This window comes from Oryctolagus cuniculus, chromosome 3 (genome assembly GCF_964237555.1).
Source record: "Oryctolagus cuniculus chromosome 3, mOryCun1.1, whole genome shotgun sequence".
NCBI classification, from domain to species: Eukaryota; Metazoa; Chordata; class Mammalia; order Lagomorpha; family Leporidae; genus Oryctolagus; species Oryctolagus cuniculus.
The window spans coordinates 18,120,004-18,146,637 of NC_091434.1; the positions used below are offsets into that span (position 1 = coordinate 18,120,004).

The window sequence follows — 26,634 nt, forward strand, 5'->3', positions numbered from 1 at the left end:
CGTACTCGGCGTGTGGGCAGCCGAGTTAGGATTGGCGGAGGAGGACTATAAAGGAGGAGAGAGACGGCATGCACCAGGAACATCTATGGGGAACATCTAAGGGGAACACCTGTGCAGCCCCCAAGAAGAGCCGGCCGGTGGTGTGCCGCTCCCCTGCGGAAGTGGGGAATGTGGCTAGGGGGAACTGCCCTTCCACGGAGGTGGAAGGGATAGTAGCCAACCCGGGAAGAACCAGCAGCAAACCCGGGGAGGGCCGAGCAGACGAAAGAACAGCGCAGGGTCCTGTGTCGTTCCTCCACGAAGAGGGGGAGCGACAAGGGACCTGGACTTGCAGCAGAGAGATAAACAGCACAACCCAGAAAGAGTTGGTGCTAACAAGATTTGGAGAGCAGGATTCTTGACTTCATGCCCTCCAGCTCAACTCTTGCTTGGGTACACAGTTTTTCGGAAGCAACATTGTTATAATGAAAAGAGGTATGAATTGAATTCTGAGATTCTTTTCTGTATCACACCTATTCTGATTTGCAATATGTATACAAAACAAAAGCATTAACATGCTTAAAACGTACAAATTTAAACACCCAGCAATTAAAGAAAACATGATTCATTTCTCTTTTTATTCATTCCAGTAAACAAATTCCTATGTATCTGATTATGGTGAATAGAAACATTTGGAAGTACTTTTTGGAGCTTATTGTAATGTACACCTGTCTTTTTGTTTTCAGGCTCAACAAAGGAACCCCCTTCCTGGTCTTAGTGAGTCTCCACCTTATGAGTCTTGATTGGGAGGTAAAGTTCCCACCCGTTCAGTTTCTCTTGGCTCTGCCAATCTGATACTCTCACCCAGGATCTTGCTATGAGATGCTGTAGTCCAGATGAAGTGGCACACACTGTGGATTTTGTAGTCAGTTGTGGTAGCGCTGTGGCATGACAGTTGTGACGATGTTCTTTTGAGAGTCTCATCTTTAGCCTTCCTTGCCTGCATCTTCTTTTCCAATCCTGATTCTTCAGTGTCTCCATTCAGCTTGGTTAGACTTACCTTTCCAAATTTGCTTAAGTGGTTGTTTGTGCTTGTTAGCAATAACATAATTATGTGATAGTAGAATAAGAAAATATACCATACAAGCCATGGTACTAATGGGAACGATTAAGTCAATCTTTATATCTCTTACTTTTAGCAAGGACATGTGGATGGTTTCAAAACACGGTGATTCACAAGCCAAATAGATTCCTTTAGGTGCTCAGAGTTAATGACCAATGTCAAGACGAATGAAATATTTGATGTCTGAACTAATGTTTAGTCTGAAGATGTGGATTGTTTCCCAGGGTTGGGAAACACAAGGTATGCAGAAATCAGAGGCAGAAGAATGTTGTACAAAGAGCATATGCTTTGAAGTCACTTCTTCCTGCAGTAACAGCCATGTGATACCTGCCAGAGCCTGGCTTCTCTAAGTTTTAGGATGCTCATATGATCAATGGGGCTAAGTGCATACACTCTTCTAATTATAAGCAGAGTTCAGAATTCAAAATAATCTGGCAAACACAGAATGAAAGTTGGTGCCCAAGGCTTTTCCTCTTCTGTTACAACTTCTGTTAACTTATGTATGTGGTAAAAGCCATTTTGCCACAAAGGAGATAATAAAGGAACAGAGGACTCAAAGAGCTGTCTGTCAAAGGACCAGGGGAAAAATTGCACATGTTTCTTCGTGTGGCCATGGGGACTCTGATTATTTAGGAGTAGTCCTAGAGATCCATGACACAAAATACAGTTTTGCTAGAATATAGAAATCTTTGAACTGTGCTTGAGAAGAGGGTATGAAAAAGCAGCCTTAGCTGGGGAGTAAACCCAGCTGATTTCCCAGCAGGAGAATTTCAACTGTTTCTGCTGTTTTCTAAAATGCCTATCTATGGTAACTTTCACGAGGTGATCGAATTACAGGCTCTTTGTAGGAAAGGACCTCCCAAAGAGGAGTACAAGGATGGCAAGGCCAGAAAGAGACGAGGTGCAGAGAAACCAGACACCTGGTTTTTCTTTCCTGAAAGTTCAGAAGAGTGGAGTGGAATCCGATGTCAACATGGCTTGCATCGGTACTGGGGGAAGTGCCACATGTTTTCTGTGTAGCAGGAAGATTCAGGGCTACACAGAATTAAGCTAGTGCTTGCTCTGCCAGCTCAGAACGGTTTTTCTATGAGAGAATATTCAGAGACAAAGGGGTTGTTTAAAAATTTTATTCACATTTCACTGCAGTTTATGTCGGGAGTCATTTGCTGTAGCATTATTTGGAAATTTGTTAGTTGGCAAGATTTCAAGGATAGAAGATTTTTTTTTCTCACTGTGGGTGGAATGTAACATATAGGGATAAGGACTTTAAAAGAAAGCTAAATCTAAAACATAATCATGAACTGATCATCTCCCCCAATTTTTCAAAATAGCCTTCTCTTTTTAAACATTATTTGTTTATGAGGCAGTGAGAGAGAATGAGCCTTCCCACTCACTGTTTCACTGGTATCTGAGAACTCACTCCAGATTTCCCACATAGGTAGAATTTAAGCCATCACCTGCTGCCTCCCAGGGTACATGTTATCAGGGAGCTGGAATCAAAAACAGAGCTGCGTCATGAACCCAGGCATTCCCATATGGGATGAGGGCATCGTAACTTGTGTCCACTGCTAGACCAAACCCTGCCCCAAGAACAGCCTTTTTGATGTGAGAATCATGGAGTTTCAGAGTCACTATGCACTCCAAACCGTCTCCTTAGTTAGATTATGTGGTAGTGTTATTTTGTCTTAATTTATTTTAAGAAAGGTCTGTTTATTTTTTCTTTATTTGAGAGGCAGAGAGACAAAAAGAGACAGAGAAAGAGAGACAGCCCAAGACACAGAGATAGTGTTCCCATCTGATGGTTCATAACCAAATGCCCACAGCAGCTAGTGCTGGGCCAGGGTTGGGTCAGGGCTAGGCTGGGGCCAAATTTAGGAGCAAGGGATTGAACTCAGGTACTGTGATGTGGGATGCAGGAGTCTTAACTGCTAGGACAAGCACACACCCATAGACAATCAACTTGAAACATTTTACTTTAATAATAACACTGTGGACTTTCATACACATGAATTATTGAAAACCCAACAAATCATGCTAGTAACTGTGAGTTGTGAGGAGAGAAGAGGGACAAACAGCTAATTACTACCTGGGAGAATTCTCTGACTTGGAATTTGTGGCTTATTGGTACTGAGAGAGTTAAGAAAACATGTTTCCTAATTGTGCTTCTGCACTATGGGAGACTCAGGCCTACAAAGCAATGTTTGACATAAAAATAGAGCAAGAAGAGTTATGCAGCTAATTAGAAAATATCTCTAGCTCTTGCTTTAGTGAATTTCAGTCTGAATTGATAAGAACTACTTGAGATTGTAGCTTCAGTTCTTTTATTTAGAGTTTTGTGTGAGGCTGTCTTTTACAGCAGGTGCGACCATTATGCTATCTCTTTTGATGGGTGAGAAATGCCTTCCTCAAAGTCTCCATAATTAGTATTATACTGCTTGATTTCCTCTCTCTGAGGAATACATTATTTTTTAAGGTTATTTATTGTCCAGGCAGACCTTCTCTGTGATTTTTCTCTCTGAAGAGGTTACTCAGAATATTACCTTGCAGACAAGCAAGAAAACTCTGCAACAGAGAGAATAACGGTGTCGTTAACCTCCTTAACATTGGAGATAAATTCACACTAATAAGATAGGTACTAGAGTAGCAATTGACAGAATGAAATTCACCAGCATCAGGAGACAGTAGCCGTTGTCACTCCCTGTGCTCCCAGCCTTGTGTGGACATGGTGGCTGGGGAGTTTCTCATTCTTCCTTTCCCGAAGTTGAAGCTGCGCTGCACTGAATTAAAATCCAGCTGCTCCAGGGTCCCTCTCACCCACTGCTGCTGGCCCTGCTGATGGAAACCAGCACCACCGTTGTTAATTTAAGTCTCCATGGATCAAATAACTCTTCTCATCTCATTTCATGACAGGGTATCATGACGGCTTCACGGTACATATTCATGCCCGGACTAGAAGGAACTTTGCCTCGTTGGAAAATATTTTGTCAAGATATTTAAATGATATACTGCAAGGGGACATGGGACAGAGCAGGTGTCCAGGAGAAGCACAATAGGAGAAAGAAAAAAAAAAAAAGCAGAGAGCCAAGAAAATATGGTTCCTAATTGTGCTTCTAAAAGATAGAAATCAAAAGATGTGAGTTATTTAATAGTCCTCCAGGTCATCTTTGGCCAGCCATGGAAATAGGTTTTATGTTTTCATTTGTTAATTGAACACTAAATGAAAATGGCAATAATTAATATTTTTTACTGCCTATTAATTAGGAAATTGTATCCTGTGCAAGCTACCTGAAAAGACGATATATGAGGCATGACTAAGTTGGAGCGCCGCTGTGCATTGATTATGGTCTCACACATGGAAATGCAGATGTGTAGTCATTTTACCTCATGATTAGAGGGTTTTTAATACGTTTACAGTTCTTCCAATTGTTCCTTTGTGTGCTCAGATGGACTGCAGTAACAGATTGGGGGCGGAGGGAGTTGGTTGCTTTTCTCATGATTTAACGATGCCAACAGGCTGAGACAGTACACAGTCTGAGACTCACAGAAGAATCCCTTCTGAACAGCCTTTGCAAGCGCCATGTGGGGTTTTTCAGTTTTGCGCCTTCATCCAGTTGCCAAAACATCTGGTTCAGTTTTGGGGAAATATTTGTCGTTATTTTTCCATCCGGATTTAATTACTGCCACTGGAACATTAATGGGTGCCCTGCTGGCCTAATAGATTTTATCTGTGTGCCCTCATATCTATGGAGTGTAACTGACAAATCGGAGTCCTGTTTTGCTGGGCCTTTCATAAAACAGCCACAGTCTGAAGAACTGAGGGATGATGGAATTCAAAGTAAGAACAGATAGTAGATTTATGGGATAGGGATTCTGATTTGCAAAGAATATTACTTTTGGTATTTAAGTAACTTAATATTCATGGAGAAAATAATCTGCTGTACTTTAAAATTAATATCCCAAGGTATATTTGTTGATATAAACCATAGGAATATATTTTTCAGTATTGAAACCATTGTAATATCTTTTCTATTGAATGATAGGTTTTTTAAATTTTTTCAGACAACAGGTTATTTAGAAAAGAAAGTTTTAAAAAATGGGAGTTGCTATTTATGATGCTTTCTATAGCAGGCACTACACTTAATGCTTTAAGTGTCTAATCTCATTCTAATCCTTCCAACACTATGAGGCAAGTATTATGTTGGCCTGTGTTATTGCCAAGGATGTTGAGGCTCATGAGCTTGTCTACCTTGACCAAGATCATACACTGATCACATGAAACTAGGATTTGAACACGAGTTATGCTTGACTTTGAGCATATTTTTCCAACTACAGTGCTAATGTTATACCTTCTTCATTCCTTTATCAAGCATTTGTTAAGCACTTACTGAATTCCAAATAAGGTTCTCCTTGTTGAGGATGCAAATGAGGAACAAGATGCACTTTTTGCGACTAGATTGGATGGCCAGGGTGATAGAGTTTCTGTACCACATTATATCAAGGCTTGAGTAGCCTGGTGCAGTTCCATATGCTGCCTATCAGCCTAATGCTTCATGCCTCAAAAGGCCATCCCAGTTTAACTCTGGCTATTAATAATGGGGAAAAGAATGAAATAGATCTTTACAAAATGTGAGAGACTACTAGTTTATCACCACCCAGTACTGAGTAGCAAGGCAGTATGTTATAGTGAGTCAGATCACTTGTTTTGGAATTAATGGGACTTATATCTGAGCCTTGGTTCATCCTTACCATTAAGAAGCTCTTAAGCTCTTGCATACTTTCTCCTCTGGAAAATGGGGATAGTCCTATATTTTCTATATAGCTTCTTTTATCAATACTTAAGATAATGTAATATAGTATAGGCATAGTGCTTGCCATATAGCCAAATCATAAAAATATTATTTTTATTATTACAAAAAGAATCTCACAGGAACTACCCTGCTTACCATGCATTTTCTCCAGCCAGGTGAGCTCTATGGTTTCAACATGTAAAAGCTCCAGGAGGGAGTAGCTCGGTGTAGCTGAGTGCTTCTTCCTGTGAGTTTGAGTTCTGTCTTTGTCTTGCTCTTTCTTTGTTGATTACTGGATCTCACCTTATACTATGGACACTTTGGTTGATTTCTGGAAGTGTGCCACTATTTTGGATCCCAAAGCTGACTTGTTTTAATTGAGCATATCTTGCTCTCATGTAATTATCTTACAGGACAGTGTTTTCAGTACATTGCATCAATGGAAAATATCACACCCAGGAAACTCATGAACATTTTCCCAGAATGGAGAGAGCATTCTCCATGATGGAAAGAGCCCAAATGTTGGGTGTGGAACAGATCAGAATTTGAAACTTGATTTTCACAATAAGTAGGTAGGGGAATTTGAAGAAACTACATTATTTTCTGAGTTTTGTCTTGCTGTTTCCCCAGCAAGAGGATTACATTGCAATACATATCTCAGGTTGTTGTGAACACGAAGTAAGGTAATTCGTGATAGCTCATTCATTTCTTCACGTGCAGTGGCTGTGATTTCTTTTGCTGCATTGATCAGGGTTTTCTTACACAATAGTTGTGTATGTGGTCCAGAAATAAAATAATCAAGAATGAACTCAGCTAAGGTTATTTTCACTTCATTTTTCCATGAAAACCTTGTTGACTTCAGTAGAATGCCTGGGGTGATGTCTTCTGGAAGTGCTGGGGTTTCGTTGTTGTTGTTAATTAATAAAGTTTATTTTTAGAAAGGTTTTTAGGTTTATGGAAAGTTGAACAGAAAGCACCCATTAAAAGTTGAGGAAAACATTCCCATTATATCCTCTCACTTCCTGCACAGCTTCTCCTATTTTAACACCTTGTATTGGTATTGTGTATTTGTTAAAATTGATCAATCAGTATTGATACATTATTCATAAATCCATTATTTACATCAGGATTTGCTCTTTGGGTTGTATAGTTCTATGGATTTTGACAAAAGCATTATGTTATATAAATGCCTACACTTTCTCATAGAATAGTTTTATCGTTCTAAAAATTCTGCATTTCACTTATTCATCTCTCCTTTTTCTCCCCCAAGCATTTGGCAACCATTGATCTTTGGCCATTTTGCCTCTTGACCATTTTGCCTCTTCCAAAATATCATGTACTTAGAAGCAGTAGCCTTTTCAGATTGACTTCTTTCACTTTGCAACATGCAGGTAAGTTTCCTTCACATATTTTTATGGTTTGATATCTCATTTTCTAAAAAAAAAAAGATTTATCTTATTTATTTGAAGGACAATTGAGAGAGAGAGAGAGAGAGAGAGGTCTTCCATCTACCGGTTCACTCCCCAAATGAATGCAATGGCTGGGGCTGGGCCAAGCCAAAGCCAGGACCAGGAGCTTCATCCAGGTCTGCCATGTCTGTGCAGGAGCCCATCTTCCACTACTTTCCCAGGCACATTAGCAGGGAGCTCGATCAGAAATGGAGTAGTGGGAACTTGAATCAATGCTCGCATGGGATACTGGCAGTGCAGGCAGCAGCTTAACCTGTTACAACACAAAGCCAGCCTCAATATCTCATTTTTTTTAAATCAAAGAATATCATTCTGTTGTTCAGATGAACCACAGTTTACTCATTTACCTACTGGAGAACATCTTGGTTGCCTTCAATTTTTGGCATTTATAAATAATGCTTCTATTAACATTTGTATGCAAGCTTTTGTGGGAATATACATTTCAATTCTTGTATATTCAACTCATGTATTTGAGTGCTATTATTGGATTATATGTTAAGAAAATATTCAGCTTTGTAAGAAACTGCTAAGTTGTCTTCTGGAGTGGATGGACCACTTTACCAGCAACAAATGAAAATTCCTGTTGCTTTACCTCCTTGTCAACATTTGCTATTGTCAATCTTTTTAATTTTAGTCAATTCTAATAGGTATTTGTCAGTATATCATTGTTATAATTTACAATTTCCTAATGATATGTGATGTTGAACATCTATTCCTGTGCTTATTTGACACCTGTATATCTTCTTTAGGAGGTGTCTGTGCAAATGGTGTGTTAATTTTTAAATTGGTTTGCTTTCTTCTTGTTGAGGCTTAAGAACTCTGTATATTTCCCATCCACTTCAGTTTTTTTTTAATCAGATATATGGTTTTTTAAAAAATATTTTCTCCCAATATGTGACTTGTCTTTTCATTTTTTAACAGTGTCTTTCTCAGAGCAGAAGTTTAAAATTTCAGTAAAGTCCATCTTATCAATTTTTCTTTCATGGTACACATGCTTTTGATGTTGTATATAAAAAGTCATGAAATCCAAGGTCACTTAGAGTTTTTCCTTTGCTATCTCCTAGAAGTTTTATGGTTTTATATTATACATGTAAGCCTGTGATCCATTGAGTTATTTTTTATTTTTTAATGTTGAGAATTTTAAAGTTTTTGTTTATATTTTTTGAAAAGAGATTTTTAAACTTTTTATACATACTTTTTATTTATATAAAGTGAAAAAATTTCATGTATTTCATGTATATAGATTTAGGAGCACAGTGATACTTCCCATCCTACTCTTCTTTCCACCCATGCTCACAACCTCCCTCTTCCTTCCTTTCTTATTCTTTAATATTTACAATCACATACTTTCAGTTTATTTTATAATCATAAGATTAACCCTCCACTAAGTAAAGAATTCAACAAATAATAAGGAAAAAAACACTGTTCCTCAACAGTAGAGACAAAGACTATAAACACTAATCAAGTCTCAAGATGTCAATTCACTGCTGAGAAGTTTTACAAATGAGAGATAGAGAAACTTTACAATACTGTTCTAGACTAGAATAAGTCCCATTCTATAATGTTGCTATTTTTACCTTTCTTTCTTATATGTGAAGCTATATTTCAACACAAATTTACAATATTTTTTATGTTTGTGAAGGTTATTGAAAAATAGAATGGAAATACTTAGGTCTATTATATAACCCTAGTCCATTTTGTGGTCAATGAAGAATGGGTGCTTCAATTCACACTTAAGCCTTCCATAATCACCAGTATTATCATGCAATAATGTCCATAATCACCAATATTATTAGATAATAATAGCAGGATTCCAATAGTTTCTGTGAACTATTCTGGACGGTCAAATATATTGAGTGGCTGTTGGATTCCAGTACCTCTGTGGTTGCTCAGTGGTTTTAAAGGATAAGAAGCATGATTTAATTCCCCGTGTCCACCATGCTGTAGAGCTCTGTGTAACATTAGACAGCACAGCTTAAAGCCAGAGAGCTTTTGGATATGCACAGTTGATTGCATAGTACAGAGAACATGGTAACATACTTTCAGGACTCACAAATATGGGAAAGTCAGGATTACTATTTTTTTGTTTCCTAAGCTACAGAGAAATTTACACACAGTGCTTCTCAAACTTCAATGTTCAATTTGAATCACTTGGAAATTTTTAAAATGTAGATTCTGCTTTGGTAACTCTGAAGTGGAACCCAAGATTTGTGTTTTCAGCCAGAGCCAATCTGTCCATTACGCATGAGGCACAATGCTCAGGACACATAATACTTTCATGGATCCATGAGTGTCATTTTTTTTAAAGATTTATTTATCTATATGAAACACATAGTTAGAGAGAGAGAGACAGAGAGAGATCTTCCATCTGCTGGTTCACTCTTCATATGGCCACAACAACAGGGATAGGGCCAGGCTAAAGCCAGAAGACAGGAGCTTTTTCCAGGTCTCCCATGTGGGTGCAATGGCCCAAGCACTTGGACCATCTTCTGTTGCCTTCCCAGGCACATTAGCAGGGGGCTGGATAGGAAGTGGAGCAACTAGGACTCAAACAGGAACGCATATGGGATGCTAGCACTGCAGGGCGTGGCTTTACTTGCTGTGCCCCAATATTTTAATTTCTTTTACAATCAGGATAAAAGAAACTCTGAACATTTAGAATGAAGAAAAAGGCTGGCGCTGTGGCTTACTAGGCTAATCCTCTGCCTGCAGTGCTGGCACCCCGGGTTCTAGTACAGGTTGGGGTGCCGGATTCTGTCCTGGTTGCTCCTCTTCCAGGCCAGCTCTCTGCTGTGGCCCAGGAAGGCAGTGGAGGATGGCCCAAGTGCTTGGGCTCTACATCCGCATGGGAGACCAGGAGGAAGCACCTGGCTCCTGGCTTTGGATCGGCGCAGTGCACTGGCCACAATGCGCTGGCTGTAGTGGCCACTTGTGGGGTGAACCAACGGAAGGAAGACCTTTCTCTCTGTCTCTCTCTCTCTCACTGTCTAACTCTGCCTGTCAAAAGAAAAAAAAAAAGAATGAAGAAAAAGGTTTAATATATAATATTCATATGTCTTTATATTATCACAATCATGAAGTATAGGTTTCAATTTTCCTTACAGAAGAAGGGACTCATGAAGACAAAAATGCCTATGGCCCACAGAAGTCATAATGAATCCCCGTTCCTAACCAGCTCCCAAGTGATAGTGATGCTGCTGGCCAATGGACCAAATTTTGATTAGCAAGGTTTTATCAGGCTCTCATACAAGGGTGATGGGAGGGACATCTGAAACTATGTAGAATTTCTGTTTTCTCTACTAATTAAACAAAGGCTCAGAGGGCCAATGTTATACTGCAGTAGGTTCAGTCGCCATTTGTGACACCAGCATCCCCTATTGGAGTGCCAGCTGCTCTGCTTCTGACCCAGCTTCCTGCTAACGTTACTGAGAAGACAGTGGAAGATGAAGCAAGTGCTTGGGTCCCTCCTACATGGGAGACCACGAAGGAGTTCCTGGTTTCAGCCTGCCCCAGCCCTGGCTGTGTTGGCATTTGGGGAGTGATCTCGTGGACGGAAACACACTCTCTCTGCTTCTCTCTTTTTCTCCGTCTTTCCCTCTGTCTCTCTCTGCCTTTCAAAAAATAAACACATCTTAAAATAAATAAAGTGCTCCTTTCACCAGAATATGTTGTTTTGCCAGTTTCATAGCACTAACTTCTTAAAGGTTGGTATATTTTCTTTCGTGTGAGCTCCCCAAAATATTTGGCCCATAGTACAAATTAACTCTTTTGACTGGTACTGTTGTCTTTAGTAGGTTTCCTTCAGCATGACCATTCTCAGTGTTAATGTGAGATACATTCAAAGAAGTCTTTGAAATGTTTTTCTCATTTACTCAAGAATTTTTCTTTCTCCATTAAAATAGGGAAAAAACCTTTTCCCTCACCCTATTTCTAGTAGACCTTGCCATGGTCTAAGTTGAATATTTGTTAAGAATTTATACTGTGCTTTCACATGTGTCCTACTTTCAAATTACTCTTAATTTTCTTATGCTTGAAACCTTGGAATTTCTACATTAAGGGAAAAAATTAAACAAAAATACTACCTACCAGACCAACTAACCCAGCCAATCAAAACTTGCAACTGGAAGGGAGCACTCTCCTGGACAATTTTCCATTCTCTAAGGGAATGATTCTCAAAATGCAGTCCTCAGACCTGCAGCATCACCATCACTTGGGAAACTGGTAGAAAAGGAAACTCTGGGGCCGGCGCCGCGGCTCACTAGGCTAATCCTCCACCTTGCGGCACCGGCACACCGGGTTCTAGTCCCGGTCGGGGCGCCGGATTCTGTCCCAGTTGCCCCTCTTCCAGGCCAGCTCTCTGCTGTGGACAGGGAGTGCAGTGGAGGATGGCCCAAGTTCTTGGGCCCTGCACCCCATGGGAGACCAGGATAAGTACCTGGCTCCTGTCATCGGATCAGCGCGGTGCGCTGGCCGCAGCACGCCGGCCGCAGCGGCCATTGGAGGGTGAACCAACGGCAAAGGAAGACCTTTCTCTCTGTCGTTCTCTCTCACTATCCACTCTGCCTGTCAAAAAAAAAAAAAAAAAAAAAAAAAGGAAACTCTGGGACCGCATCCCAGAGCTACTTCATCTAAAACTCTGGCACTGACTGGCTTTTATTTATTTATTTATTTATTTATTTTGACAGGCAGAGTGGACAGTGAGAGAGAGAGACAGAGAGAAAGGTCTTCCTTTGCCGTTGGTTCACCCTTCAATGGCCGCTGCGGCCGGTACACTGCGCTGATCCGATGGCAGGAGCCAGGTGCTTCTCCTGGTCTCCCATGGGGTGCAGGGCCCAAGCACCTGGGCCATCCTCCACTGCACTCCCTGGCCACAGCAGAGAGCTGGCCTGGAAGAGGGGCAACTGGGACAGAATCCGGCGCCCCAACCGGGACTAGAACCCGGTGTGCCGGCGCCGCAAGGTGGAGGATTAGCCTAGTGAGCCACGGCGCCGGCCACTGACTGGCCTTTAAGGATACTCTCAGGTGCTTCTGATACTCTAATCTCTGAGAATCACAGTTCAAAAATGATTGAAACTATTGATTATTTTTCTTTTATGTTTATTTATTTGAGAGGCAGGGAGATGGAGAGAGAGGATTCTTCCTTCTGCTACTTCAACCTCCAAATGCCCACAGCAGCCAGGGCTGGGCCAGGCAGAAGCTGGGAACTGGGAACTCCATCCCAGTCTCCCATGTGGGCAGCAGGTACCTAATTATTTGAGCCACAACCTGCTGGCTTTCAGGGTGCTGCTGAGCAAGAAGGAAGAATGGAAACAGAGTCAAGACATGAACCCAGATGCTGCTTTGTGGGATGCAGGTGATCTAAGTGGCATTTTAAACACTAAGCCAAACACCTGCCCCAAACATCGGCTCTTAACCAAGCTACAGAATAGAATTACCCAGAGTGCTTTAAATAATACAGATGCCTGGGCTCCCATCCAGACATTCTGATTCAATTAGTGTGCAGTGAAGCCTGAGCATGGGTATTGGATAATCCTAATGTATAGTCAGGGTTGAGAACCACTGTGCTATCTATCTTGCTGGATTGAATTCTTCTATGGCAGGTGTGTGAGTTTGGAAATGTGTGTGTGTGTGTCTGAGTCCTAAATCATTGCCTAAGTAAACTTCGTTCTTAGAAAACTGCTGGTAACAGAGATTACACTAGAAAATGTACATGCTTTCAGTAAACAAATTCATGTTGCACATTTTACTGTGTGATTTTTACTCAAGACAGTGGTTGGTAAACTATAGCTCATGGGCCAAATCCAATCCCTAGACTGTTTTTGCATGGCTTGTGAACTAAAAATGGTTTTTACATCTTTAAATAATTTAAAAAAACACAAAAACTATGCAGCAGAGACCATCTGTGGCCCACAAAACCTAAATATTTACTCTTTGATCCTTTACAGAAAATGTTGCTGATCTTGCTAGGAGATGCAGCAGGAACATTTCTTGAAGGGTTTATAAACTAGTTTTAAAAGTAAGGTAACACACAAAACAGTTACAGTGCAAGAGTATCTGAACCATAAATGATCCAACACAGACTACAAGTGTGATGGAAAATTTTTTTAAAAATTGTAATGGAGTTGGAACTCATCTGTGTTTTAAGGCATTTTGGAAAGGCTAAGAAAGAAAGTCATTTCACATAGGCCCTTGAGCAAGAGGGAATTCAGAGTTCAGGAAACTCAACTTTGAATACTTCCTGTGAACTTAGAACACAGAGCTCCTAACATAATTGGGGCTCCTGGCAATGCACTGAGAGGTCTGCCAACTGGATTTCCTTCATACAGAAAAATTTCTGTCTTCCACTGAGCCATAATCATGGAGTTTTGCAGTCAGGGTTATACTTGCTTTTGAGCATGTATGTGGAACTTATTTATTTTATTTGTTTAGGTCAGTGATATCAGAAAGCCTATGCAAAATCTGTTTGAAGGCAGATAATTTCTTCAGAGAGTACCTTCCTGAGGATACATTTGCTTTGTCCTCACAACCTTTCTCCATTCACTCCTTCTCATCACATCCTGTGTGTCATCAGAGCACCGAGCACCACCTTAAAATGACTGGCTTGTGTTTTTATTGCCTGTGTCTCAATGATGGAATACAAAATCCATGAATACAGGAACCCTGCTACCTATTCAATCCCAAGTCACCAGCACAGATTTTAGGACTTGGTGTAGAGACCACATTAAATAAAATGTTTCCAGCATGATGCTTCACAATTGCTATTTTAAAAAATGCAATAAAATTTAAAAAAAAGGGTTTCTTAGATGAATACATTCAAAGATAGAGTGATATAAAGGAAAAGTTTCCTGAACTGCAGGACCAATGAGAATCCTTAATACATCAATGTTCTAGCTTGATAGATAAACACTATATGTATTATATGGGTCCCAAAATGTTTATAACTGTTTGTATTTGATGCAGGTGGAAGTTTATAAGAAAATAGAAGTGGTGAATTCCTCATCAGCTCAGGCAGCTATATGTTTATGGGGATATTCTTGTAGTTTATACAATTGGTTATGCACAATACAATCATGTAGATTTCTTACCACCACTGAATATTTTTACATTGCTTAAAATGAGGCAGAGTCAAACAGTCTGCCAAGGATAATTCTTATCCATGATTAAAAGGCCTCCTAAACTGGGATCTAGTTTATAGAGCCAATCACTAACCTGAGGAATATAACCTGGGTCATCCTGAGACTACTGTAGCAAACCACATTTAAGTAAATTTTAATTTGCTTAAAATTAAAATTCCACTCTTTGTTCTGATTGGATATTAGAGATGTCTGCTGTCAATTCATTTTGGGAAAGTTATGTGTCACAGATAGTCCTGTAATTATTAGACAAATACCATCCTTCTTTTATTTTTTCATCATTCTTACCTTCAGATTTTATTGGAATTCTCTGGTGAAAATCACTCTAGGTTGGAACTCTTATCCACTCAACAAAAATGGGGCTGCCTTCTGGGTTCAGTGCTGTGTCAAGCTCTCTGTGTAATAGCAGACAAGTCAGAGATAGTCGTCATCTCTACAACTCCTACAATACAGCAGAAGAGCTTTCCAAATCCCAAGTTTACAAGGGGATCTTGGAGAAAGACATTTGGAAACTAGGAAAATGATAATACAGATCTTTATTGCACAAGAATAAGGAAAAGCATAAAAAATTTCATCATCTGTCCCAGTGCTAGAAATTTTTCTAAATGGAGGGGAGTGCAGAGAAAGCCTAGCAAGCTGTGAAGAGTTGTGTCGGAATGCCTGAGTGCCTAACATACTCAGTGCACGCCCAGGGAGAAAACGGTGCTGCGTGCCCCACTGTTTCCAGGAGCAGGTACAGAAAAATTGAACTTCTTCCAAATGATAGTTTTGAAGCTAGCATTTGATGGAGATTTCAGGCTTCTTTCAGTTGTGATAATTGGCAATTGTGGAACAATTGAGAAGTCACATGGCTGATAAAATGACCAAAATAAGTGCATTGATTGCATATGTTTAGTTCCTATTATTTCAACTATCAAAACAGAACAATTTAATCTATTTCATGGTTGGCAGCTGTGACTATGCCTAAAATCTATTTGATTGGGGAATGTTAAACACAGTTTAAATGTCAAGCTCAATGAATCGAAACCATCAACAACACCTCAGAATAGGAAATTTTAGCCCAAGTCAAGGTATCCCTACATTTCAATTTCCGAATATCTTCAGTGCCTACAAGGAATGGCAACTGAGTAGCTCTTGCCGTTTCTTGGTTGTTTCCCTGTAACTTTTTTCCAGTTTGCATGACCTTTCATAAGAGAAACCTTTGCAAAGAGAACTTGAACTTCCAGAAGCACCAAAGGTTTTATTCTGCTTATATTTTCAATATTATTTCTCCACTTATTTGTTCTATATCATATTGTCATATGTGACTTTAGAAAAAATGTGTTAGAGAACCTGGATCCCCTGGCAATAAAACACCTCATGGTACTGAATCTTACTGAAAAAATAAAAGGACATGTTTTAACTTGATTATTCCTAACAACAGTCCATTCTCAGAGTTCCTTTGAGATGTTGAATCTTTAACTTAACCAAAAGTTGATCTTAGCAAATGCTCTAGCAAACAGCAAAAGGAATTTGCCACATGAAAATAATTTTAACAGGATGCAAACTGAGCACTGCTTTTCTTAACCTAAAGGGAAACAGAGAAGTGTGAGTCACTCCATCGTCCTGTTCTTTCCCTTGCTTGGGAGAGTTAATGTTTTACAGAAGTTCTAGGGTTGGATTGATTTGCTTAGGTGTTTCTTTTACTTTGATGTGCAATAGACAGATGCAGTTGACATTGGGGAAGACAAGGCAGCCTCATCTGTCTCCCTGGGAGCCTCGGAACTCATTTCACAACTCATTCATTAGAAAACCAAGCCTGCCTCAAAAGAGGCCAACAACAGTACTCCAAGACCCTCTGTTGCAGAAGAGAGCAACCCTGTATCCCTGGAGGCAGATAAAACTCAACCTCTGAACCTCAAAGAAAGCTTTGTGCTTGGAGGGAGCAAATTTATGATAGTTGGTGAACCAAAGAAGCTGTGGGTATTTGAAGGAACAAGGTTAACTGAACATTGTCTTTTTGTTGGTGGGGAAAGATTTGTTCTTTTTGTTCCTTCCTTTTTGAAGTGATTCTAAAAGGAAGAAAGTCTCCAGCTCAATCACATTTTTAAAATAATACACAGCATATTCTAAAAGCACACTGGAAATCTCGTGTCCAGTGGATAGGAGTTCCAGGACTGCACTTGAGAGAGGAACTATGTTAGTTCTGCACCAGATGGTCATAGCTTGAGCCATGGTCAGTAGTGGAGGAGTCATGCTGATCCTTTGAAAGCTGGAGTGCTCTTCTGTAGTCAAGTCGAGATCCCAGCTTGCTGTTAAACAGCTTCATGCCTGGGCATGGAGTAGACAAGCAGATCTGTCCTTCCCTGTCAGTCAACTAGGTTTTCAGAGATCTCCAGGTATCTGAACCCTGACATTATTATCTGAATTAGCAAGGCCACAAAATATATTGGTAGAAACAACAGTTTCTCAGTGGATGCTAGGCTGGTGAATAATTTCCTTCTCTCTTTTTGAAAATATTTATCTATTCACTTATTTAAGAGGCAGAATTACATACAGAGAGGCAGGCACACACACACAGACACACACAGACATATACGGATCTTCCATCTGTTGGTTCACTCCCCAATGGCCACAAAGATATAGCTGGGCAGCCCAAAAATAGGAGCCTGGAACTCCATCCAGGTCTCCCACATGGGTGTGCAGGGACCCAAGTAAGAGGGCCGTCTTCCATTGCTTTCCCAGGATCATCAGCAGGGAGATGGATTGGGAGTGGAGCAGCTAGGACTTGAACTGGCACCCATGTGGGATGCCAATGTCACAGGCCAGTGGCTTAACCCAGTGGGACACAATGCCAGCCCTGAATGACTTGTACGTGCTGTCATTCAGACAACTATCTGGTAAAGAATAGGTAAGCTCTTCACAGGTAGAGTCTAATGAAAACACATCAGAACATCTAATATACAAGAATGACATAAGAAAGAAAGAAAAGGACTGAAGTTCATCTGAGAAGCTGAGCAGGCAATATTCCCTTAAACCTCATCTTGAGTATCCAAATTTCTGACTATCCTGCATGAACAGCGGGGTCCCTTAGTCCAAACTTTGCTCATTTTGAACCTTGACTTTATCTGTGCCACAACCTTTTTTAGAAATTTCTTCAGTGTTGAAAGTCTATTCATATCTCAGCTACTCGAAACTCACATTCCACAGCCATTCATGATGAGCTTGTTAGGATCAACTAGATAGCATTTTAGAATTACAAACTAAAAGGATCAGAATTCACTTTGTTTTTGCCTCTTTTTCTGCATTTAGGTGTAATGAAAAGACCATCAAAAATTCAGGAATCAAAGTATGGTGAATTACATGCACCAAATAAATACTCAGGGTGAGAAATTTGGTTTCTGGTGAAATGCAAAGCAGTCAAGCTTGGAGGCAGAGTTTTTATTACAATATGAGCAAATGCTTGTATAGGGTAATATGAATGGTGCCAATACTGCAAGTCCACAAAAACTTTTGCCACCTGTTCAGTGTTAACCTGGTAACTCTTTGTTCTGAGATGAACAATGTCTATGAGAGTTCTGAATTCTGGAGGCACTTGGGCATTTCTGATCCATGAGCAAATGCAGTGTCAAGAAACTCATGACTCTTAAGTTTTTGGTTGAAGTCCAGTGGTATAGGGAAAGAGAAAGAGCTGAACACTTACAAAGTTGATTGAGCCGTCAAGGTCTATAATGTTTGTTATCAAAATGAAAGCACCGCCCCTACTCTAAATGACCCATATTTCACAGTCTGTGACAGAAAATCTGAAAGTTAGGTCAGAACCATGCAGAAAGGTTGAGAACTGAGAACTTTTAGAAAACAATGGTTATAGCATCAAAGACAGCATCATCTGGATGAGAAATTTTTCTGCCAGATGCTGAGCCCTTCTGCATATTATCTGAAATCTTCCAGACCTACCTGCTCATGCAGACAGCATGATCCAGTGCAAAGAATATGTGCCTGGGAGTCTGCACCGTTTGAATATTTACTACCTTTTTGGAGCATTTATTCTGTGGCATTTTATATATGTTCTCTCTAATTTTCACAGCCACCTTCCATCCCAGGGATTGTTATTTTTATTATACAGGCATGAAAGTGGAGGTTAAGTAACTTGTCCAAAATCAGATGTTAGAACATGGTATTTGAATCCATCAGTAATCAGTGGCATCTTAAATTGTAAGAGGGGAATTATAAAATGTGGATTTGCTGCAAGGATCAGGGGAAATAAAACACGCCAAAGCATTATGAAACCTAAAGAGCTTGCTACAGATGTTCACCCTTATTTTTCAGCCTGCCCTGTCTGTGTTTGAGCTGGGATTCTCTCCTATGACAGAGCCCCCCCCCCCCCCTACATTGGGCTAGATAGAGAATCTCCCAATGACTCTGATTGACAATAAATATGATGGATGAGAAGTCTAGACCTGCATGTCCCATGTGTAGCTAACAGCCTCAGCTGGCTCTTGAACACATGAAATGAGGCTAATCTTCATTGAGACATGCTGATGTGTAAAATACTAATATTTTTTAAAAAATAAAATGGGTCAATAATAATGATTACATTGATTACACATTGAAACAATGGTATTTTGGATATGCTGTGCTAAATAATATTTAAAAATTACTTATGTATTTTTTCTATTCTATTTAATGTAACTTAAAATTTTAAAATCTGAATATACAGCTTTTTGGCTTGCTTTCTGTTTTTGTTATCCAACATTGGCCCATAAGCAATCTCTGTTCTTGGGACTATATTCTTATAATCTATGGACAGGTGCCCCAGTGATCTTTGGATTACTCTGTTCGTGTTTCCTAGAAATAAACTGACACTCGCTTGACAGCCATAGATATTGACTAAAAAATGTATTACCTTTATAAGTGTCAACTATAAGTGTTGACTTATCTCGGAAGAGTCAGAAGAGTCTTGATGGGAAGGAGTAAAGAGATGAGAAGCACGGATGAGGTTGATCAGCACCACAGATAGAAGAGGGGACAAGAAATACCCAACAGGGAGTCCAGCACTTAGGAGGTGGATTAACCCTGGAAATTCCTCCCAATGGCTTCACCCTTGATCTTGAAGTTTTGTTTGTAGTATTTATTTTCTGTATGAATACATGAGTAATTTTATGTATATATGAGCAGTCTTCAAAATGTTTATAGAAAATGAATATTATGAGAAAATTATGCATGGCTTTAAAATTTTTTTACACCAAAATAAACCTAACTGTAGTTCCATGTCTCCATGAATCTGTCTGAAGCACTCTCATACATTCATATGTTGCATATATTAAGTAGCAGGAGAACAGCAACTTTCTCTTATTCAAGATGGTGGGGGCGAGTGCGCATTTTGGGAGGCAGCCCTTTCACGTTCCGGATACCCTGCTTAGTACTTTACCAATGTTAGCTTCCTTATTCTCAAATAATAAGACAAGAATATGATTATTACTGATGGAGGAGAATACTGAGATTCAGAGAGCTCAAGTCCCTGCCCAGGCGGAGGCAGCTGGCTGGCAGGTGAAGGCATTGGGAATGACCCCAGGAGTGTTGAAATCCAAAGTCATGTTCTCCACAAGTCAGGAAATGAACACGGGAGTTTGAACACAGGTTCCAGGTCAGAGTGTCTGGATGTGGAGAATCTCAGTCTTCCTGGGCTTTTCTTTTCTCATCTGCAAAATGGGATGATGATATTATCAACCTCAGAGCGTTGATAGGAGAATGAAAATGACAGAATGCTACATGAAAGAGGCTCACATGTTGTTTGACCCGAAGCAAGCACTCAGTAAATAAAAACTATTATTAATTCACTAAAGAATGCTTGTTTCAAATCTCCTCGTCTTTGGACATTGAATTAAGTCCTATCTAAGACAAATGCCAGCTTCTGTGCCCGGAGTTTGAATCCCGTTTTTGCTTGACGATCTTTCAATATGCTTGTCTGTTCTCTGCACACAGCAGCTGTCTGGGCCCTGCCTTCTACTTTGTGCTCCCTTGGTCTTGGAAAGGCTCAACCGTAATCTTCAGTAAATCTAGCTTGAAAATGGGAGGCCTTAAAATACTTTACAAACCTTTTCCACTCTCCAACTAACTGCTCCAATGAAGAGAAAAATGGTAATTGAAATGAGACTAATTAGATTGTCAATTACCTGCCTCCTCACATAGGTAATTGAAATCCCCTAATTACAGTGTCTGTGTGTCTTGATGCTTTGTACTGAGGAATTATTAATGCAAAGCATCTTTAGAAAAAGTAACAGGAAATCTTGAAAAGGATTTAGAGAAAATGTGTTCTAAAGCTTTCTGCTTTTCAAAGCAAAGATGTTATATTTCTAATCCAGAAATGAAGTCATCAATGAGGAAAAAAAATTAGTCTAGTATTTTCCCTTAACTGTAAGGTTCAGGTTTGTAAGGCAGAAGAAAATACTAATCCTTGACTTTGACCTTGTTTTTAATTGACTGTTTGTCTCTGTTTTTTGCGAAACTCTGTTAGGGTTCACAAAATTCTTTTTGTCTTGGAAGGAAAGTGTCTACATCTGTAGGTCCTTAGAGGATCTCAAGATTATATATATATATATATATACACACACATACATGCATATATATATATATATATGAAGTAGGATTTTGGGGTGAGGTGCATACTGTACACGAAATTAAATGTATACATCAAACAAATGACTTCCTCTGAGTGCCCGCTAGGAAGAGCCTTTATTGAAGTGGTTTCAAGGGTGAATAGGGAAAGGAGTTTTGATTCCAGAAAAAAAGGTATAATGATGAAATCCTTGGAGTTTTCATTAGCAGGAAGGTGGTCTCTGAGCAGTGTGCTTTTAGAAAGAAGGCTTCTCTGCCCATTTCAGTTTTTCTGTGGAAAGCTTTCCTTAGGGAGCTTCAAGGTCATGTTGGCAATCCTATTATATTTGTATCAGGGTAATTTTAAAAACTTTTCCCAGGTTTGTAAATCTGGCATCTCATCAGGTTCATGTTAAACTTGACGTTAGGCAGGCAAGATCTGATGACCTGCGTCTGAGATGTGGAGAAACAGCCACGAGGGGAGATGAAGCAACCTGACCCAGGGACTGAGCTCCTTGGGTAGAGCCAGACTTGAGTTCTGGTCCTTTCCCAGGTGCTTCACTGTGGCAGAGCACAGCAGGGGGCCTGGCGTGGGGAACTGCTGTGATTGTTATTATTTTCACCAGTGAAGTTGCAATATAAAATGTGACTGCTTCTTCTTCTCTGTAGGTGGAGACTATAACGGGGGCTGATTAGCATTTTGTGATTTTGAATGACCTCCTTTTTGTTTTGAAAATACCAGGAACATTGGGATCCTTAGGAGATTCAAAATTATTCAGGCTTTATAGCCGTCATGAAAGGACTCTGAGGAGGTGAGATTGAATGAGGTGGGCAGGATCTGGCCTTGAAAGAAGAATGAATTTGGAATGTGAATGCAGATCTAACTCCAGAGTTAGAAAGTTGTAGAGGAACTCAGTGTTTTTCTCAGTGCATAACTATGGTTAAGTTGTGGTGCCCACCAAGCTTACCCCTCCTACACACAGCATGGTGTTCATGTTTAGGAGATAATGTGCTCCAAGAACCCTTACATGTTCTGGAAAGAGATAGATGGTGTCATTGCAACAATTGGCAAGGAGGCACTGGGTTCCATGCCAACTGCAATACCATGTGACAGCAACAGCTGAAAATTGCTCTCCTTCCCCAAGTACAATGAGTCATGCGGCAAAATCATTTTTGCAAATTATAATCAGAAGCATTTCAGAATGGAAGAGAAAAGAATAGAAAATATTAGGATGCAAAGTACAAATAAAATGTATTTCTTACTGATTCACTTAAAAAGGATGTGTTGAGAATCACTCACTTGTAGATTTATGGAATATTGCAATGTTCTCTCCTGGAGACCTTTAAAGACAGGTCTGAGCCCTTGGGAGAAGTAACCTTCTGATTCTTGGTTATTAAAGCAGTGAGTGAAGATTCACGGATAGTTGACTTAGAAGGTGGGAGGTGGTTGTGAAAGAGGTGTTGAATCTATAAATTTAGGGGATGGGGAGCAGAAGATGTACCATCTTTGCTCCACAAGCTGAAGATATGAGTCATAGTAATAATAATGATAAACCAATAACTTTGTTTTAGAAATTCCTAAAGCTATTTGAAGGCTTGCATGACCACATTATAAGGCATGGCAAGGAATCTCAAGTTTTCTAATCTTTGTGATGGTTTAGTCAATGAGGTGGGAAATTTAGTTAATAATTTTCCTTCCTCCATCTGTTCATCTCCCTGAATGACAAAGGCCCAATTAAGCACATTTCTATATAGTCAGAAAAAATTAGAACCAATCTTTTAAAGTATATGTTTCTAATCACTTGGTGTATGTGGGTTGGGCAGAGGAAAGATAAGTAACAGTGGTACAGAGAAGGTGTATTTAGGCTTGGTAAAAACTGCTAACTGATTCCACAGTTCAATTAATGAGAGTCATTGAGATTCACTGAGAAGGGAATCCAAGAACAAAACATGTGTTTTCAGATGGTAACATTTGTCTCTTTGTGCTGTTCTTGGTGTAGGCCATGAGTGGTTTCTGACTGCACATAAAACTGATGACACAGGAAAATTGTGCCATGCTGGAACTTGATAGAAGACCTTTCCAGTCTCCCACCAGCCCCAAGTATCTCCTGCTGGCATTTTCCATCCTTAACTCCATTTTACTCCCAGAGAAAGCCCAGTTCCTCTCAAGCACCTGTGTTTTACTTTCTTTACTTTTTGGCTGTATTCATCTGTCCAGTCACTAAGACATCATTTATTAAACCATCCCTTTGTTCTCAGCACGTAGTACAGAGGAATTTATATACTAGATTCTGAGTACATAGTACAGAGGAATTTATATACTAGATTCTGAGTACATAGTATAGAGGAATTTATATTCTAGGTTCTGAGTATATAGTACAGAGGAAATTATACACTAGGTTCTGAGTACATAGTATAGAGGAATTTGCAAATGTCCCCTTTCAGGTTCTCAAGCCTCGGCTCATTTCTAGGAGTCTCTGGCATTCCCCGCTTATTGAATCACCCAATAGCTGTTCCCAGTGTCTTTCTCACTCTCCATCTTCCACTGTAGAATATTTCTCTTTTTCTGCTCCCCCAGTAACCAGGTGTGATCAGGTGACATTGTTTTAATCACTGTGATGTCAGAAAAACATAATGAAGGTTGAAGAATTTGTATGTCCTGACAAAAGGTGTAACTGTGATTGGCACTTTTCTTTCTTTCTTACACAAGTTAACACACCTGGCTCTAGGGCTGCCATCTTGAAGTCAAGAACTGATAAACAAGAATGAAATAATAAAAAAAGGAAAATCAAGAAAATTGCAAAGGTGCAGGCTGTCTAACACTTTTATCAGTCACTTTCAGACTTCCTGTTATTCTTTTAAGGCCCATAAGCCAGGTGAACCTTGAGAAGATGTAGCTCATGGTCTACTTAGCTATGCTGGGCATATTGACAGGCTTCCAGTCTCCATCTACTTTAGCTCCTCCACCTATCACCTGATCCTCTAGCAGGTTATCAGTCTATATCACTTTTTTTTTGACAGGCAGAGTGGACAGTGAGAGAAAGAGACAGAGAGAAAGGGCTTCCTTTTCCGTTGGTTCACCCCTCAATGGATGCTGCAGCCGGCGCACCGCGTTGATCCGAAGCCAGGAGCCAGGTGCCTCTCCTGGTCTCCCATGTGGGTGCAGGGCCCAAGGACCTGGGCCATCCTCCACTACACTCCTGGGCCACAGCAGAGAGCTGGACTGAAAGAGGAGCAACCTGGACAGAATCTGGTGCCCTGACTGGGACTAGAACCCAGTGTGCCAGCGCCGCAGGTGGAGGATTAGCCTAGTGAGCCGCAGCGCCGGCCAGTCTATTATCACTTCCATCAACTACCAAGAAACCTAGGGTCTCCCAACCAGTTTGGCCTAATTTCTTTTTTCTCCTTTACAACTATTTAACGAATGCTTATTTCATTAGGAAAGATAAAAGGAGACCAAATCAGAAGGTGTGGTTTTACAGAAGTGTGTGTTAGATGAGGTAGTGTGTGACAGCTTCCTGGCAGATGCCCAGTAAATGCTGGATTCCTTTCCCTTTCTACCATTGGAGCTGAAGTGCTCACAGGAAGTAGCTGAAGTCTACTCAATGAATTATGTGAATGACAAAGGCTTGGGGGCAAAGGTGCCCATTAATTTTCAATAAGTTGGCCTAAAGAAAACTGTTTAAAGGTTCTGTTTCTCTTTCCATTCTGATTTGTGAGTCTTTCTCTACCCTCACACTCCTTCTGATGGTTCTGCAGAAAGAATCCAAGACTGTGAGTTCGGAGAATGATGTCTTAGTCTTGAATCTGAGCAATCACGTCAGTTTCTAGTCACTGCAGGGGCTCGCTGTTGAGTCTTTCCTGCAAGCTGAGAAAGAGAGATCAACAAAGAGATGGAGTTTCTGCCATTAAAAAACTTTGGTCAGGTAGTGGAAATTGCAAATGCAAAGCCATTTTCTCCTGAGTAAATTCAGAGTTTGGATTGGTGATTTACAAGGTCTTTTCTAGCATCAATGTGTTATTCTATCTTTACTTGTCTCTTGAGAATTCACAAGACTATTTCGTAAGAGCTATCAACTAAGATCACATAGAAAGAGTAGAAAGAATGAATATATTTCGGTAGGTCTGAATACAATAATTTCTGCATCTCTTTTCTTGGATCTGAGACCTTATTATAACTGAATGAGACTTGCACAATTTTTCTTTCACATGATCCTGACTCCAGTTTCTTGTCATTGAAAATCCTGGGAGGCTGGTGATGGCTCAAGAAGTTGGGTTCCTGGCCCATATGTAGGGTATCTGGATTGCATTCCTGGTTCCTGATCTGCCTGGGCCCAGTCCCAGCCCCAGCTCTCATGAACACAGAGGGAGTGAATTAGTCAGCAGATAGGAGCTCTTTTTCTTTCTGTATATCTCTGTATATCTGTCTCTCAAAAAAATTGAAAAAAAAAGTTTGTTGTAACCTTTATTATATTCCAGGGATGATAGGGTGAAATTGTGAATATAGATGGCTTACAATCTTAAAAGAAAGACTCCCCCTAAAGCAGGACCAAGGGGCCCTGGCAAATACAGCATCAGTACTTTCTTTATTCTATTTCTGGCTAAGGTAGGCCCAGTGTCCTACAAATTGTATCAGTGGGTCAGGAAGGAGGACTAGAGTACAATCTGCAGGAGAATTGCTCCATGTCAGAACCCCTGGTTCTTAGTACCACAGTTAATGTACACTAGAAGCTCAGTAAATATCATTTAAATGAACGGGTGACTGGAATTATCAGCTTCTGTCATCACTTGCTTGAAACAACAAGCAGGTATTATAGATCCAGATGAAAATCACAGATCAAATCCTTAACTGTGCCTGCCTCCTGATATAATTCAACTGTGATTAGCTTTTCAACCTTTGCAGACCCCAAAGCTCCTCAAACTCTCTTGCCAAATACAAAGTGTTGAATGGAATCTTTTCTTCAATTTATAACCCATTGATGTCTTCTCCCCACGTACCTCCAACCTGTCGGTCAGCAAATTCAGATTCAGTGCAGCTACACAAAATCAGCTTTGTTCAATGTTCAAAAGCATAAATCTAAAGATAGATCACCCTGTCAAAGTTAGCTGTAGACAGAAAGCCTATAATATATTTCTTTCCAAATACAAGTTGGATTTTGAGTTTAAGTGTTCAAATGGCACCTTGTTGATTGGCTGACCTCTGGTTTAGGCAGGTATTTTTATGCATGAACTTTGTGTGAACCTAGGGAGACAAAAGAATGATGAGCTACTAGGTGAGGGTTAAGAAAATGACCTTGCCTGGGTCATTGTATGATTCCCCAGGGATACTGGAGAAGGCCCTACCGTGTGTTGTCTAGAAAAGTCCAATAAAGAAAAGAATTAGTCCTGGTATGGTGTCATCACAACCATAAATTCTAATGCAATAATAAAATAATAAGATGTTATTAATTCATCCATTCTGGTTGCTCCTAAAATGATATTAGAGCAATACCACTGATTCATATTATCAACTGCTAATACATTACTTTCTAGAATTACTACCTACTTTAAAAATCAGTGTGCCATTA

General features: G+C 40.0%; 1 long non-coding RNA gene across 1 annotated transcript in view; it reads left to right on the plus strand.

Moving 5' to 3' along the window:
• Window positions 1-592: 592 nt before the first annotated feature.
• The window catches only part of LOC127491559 (uncharacterized), an 83,728-nt gene continuing 57,686 nt past the window's right edge, over window positions 593-26,634 (plus strand). The window contains exons 1-2 of the long non-coding RNA XR_007920272.2: window positions 593-789; window positions 7,160-7,280. This is a non-coding gene — a long non-coding RNA (uncharacterized lncRNA). The remainder of the gene's footprint in view (window positions 790-7,159; window positions 7,281-26,634) is intronic.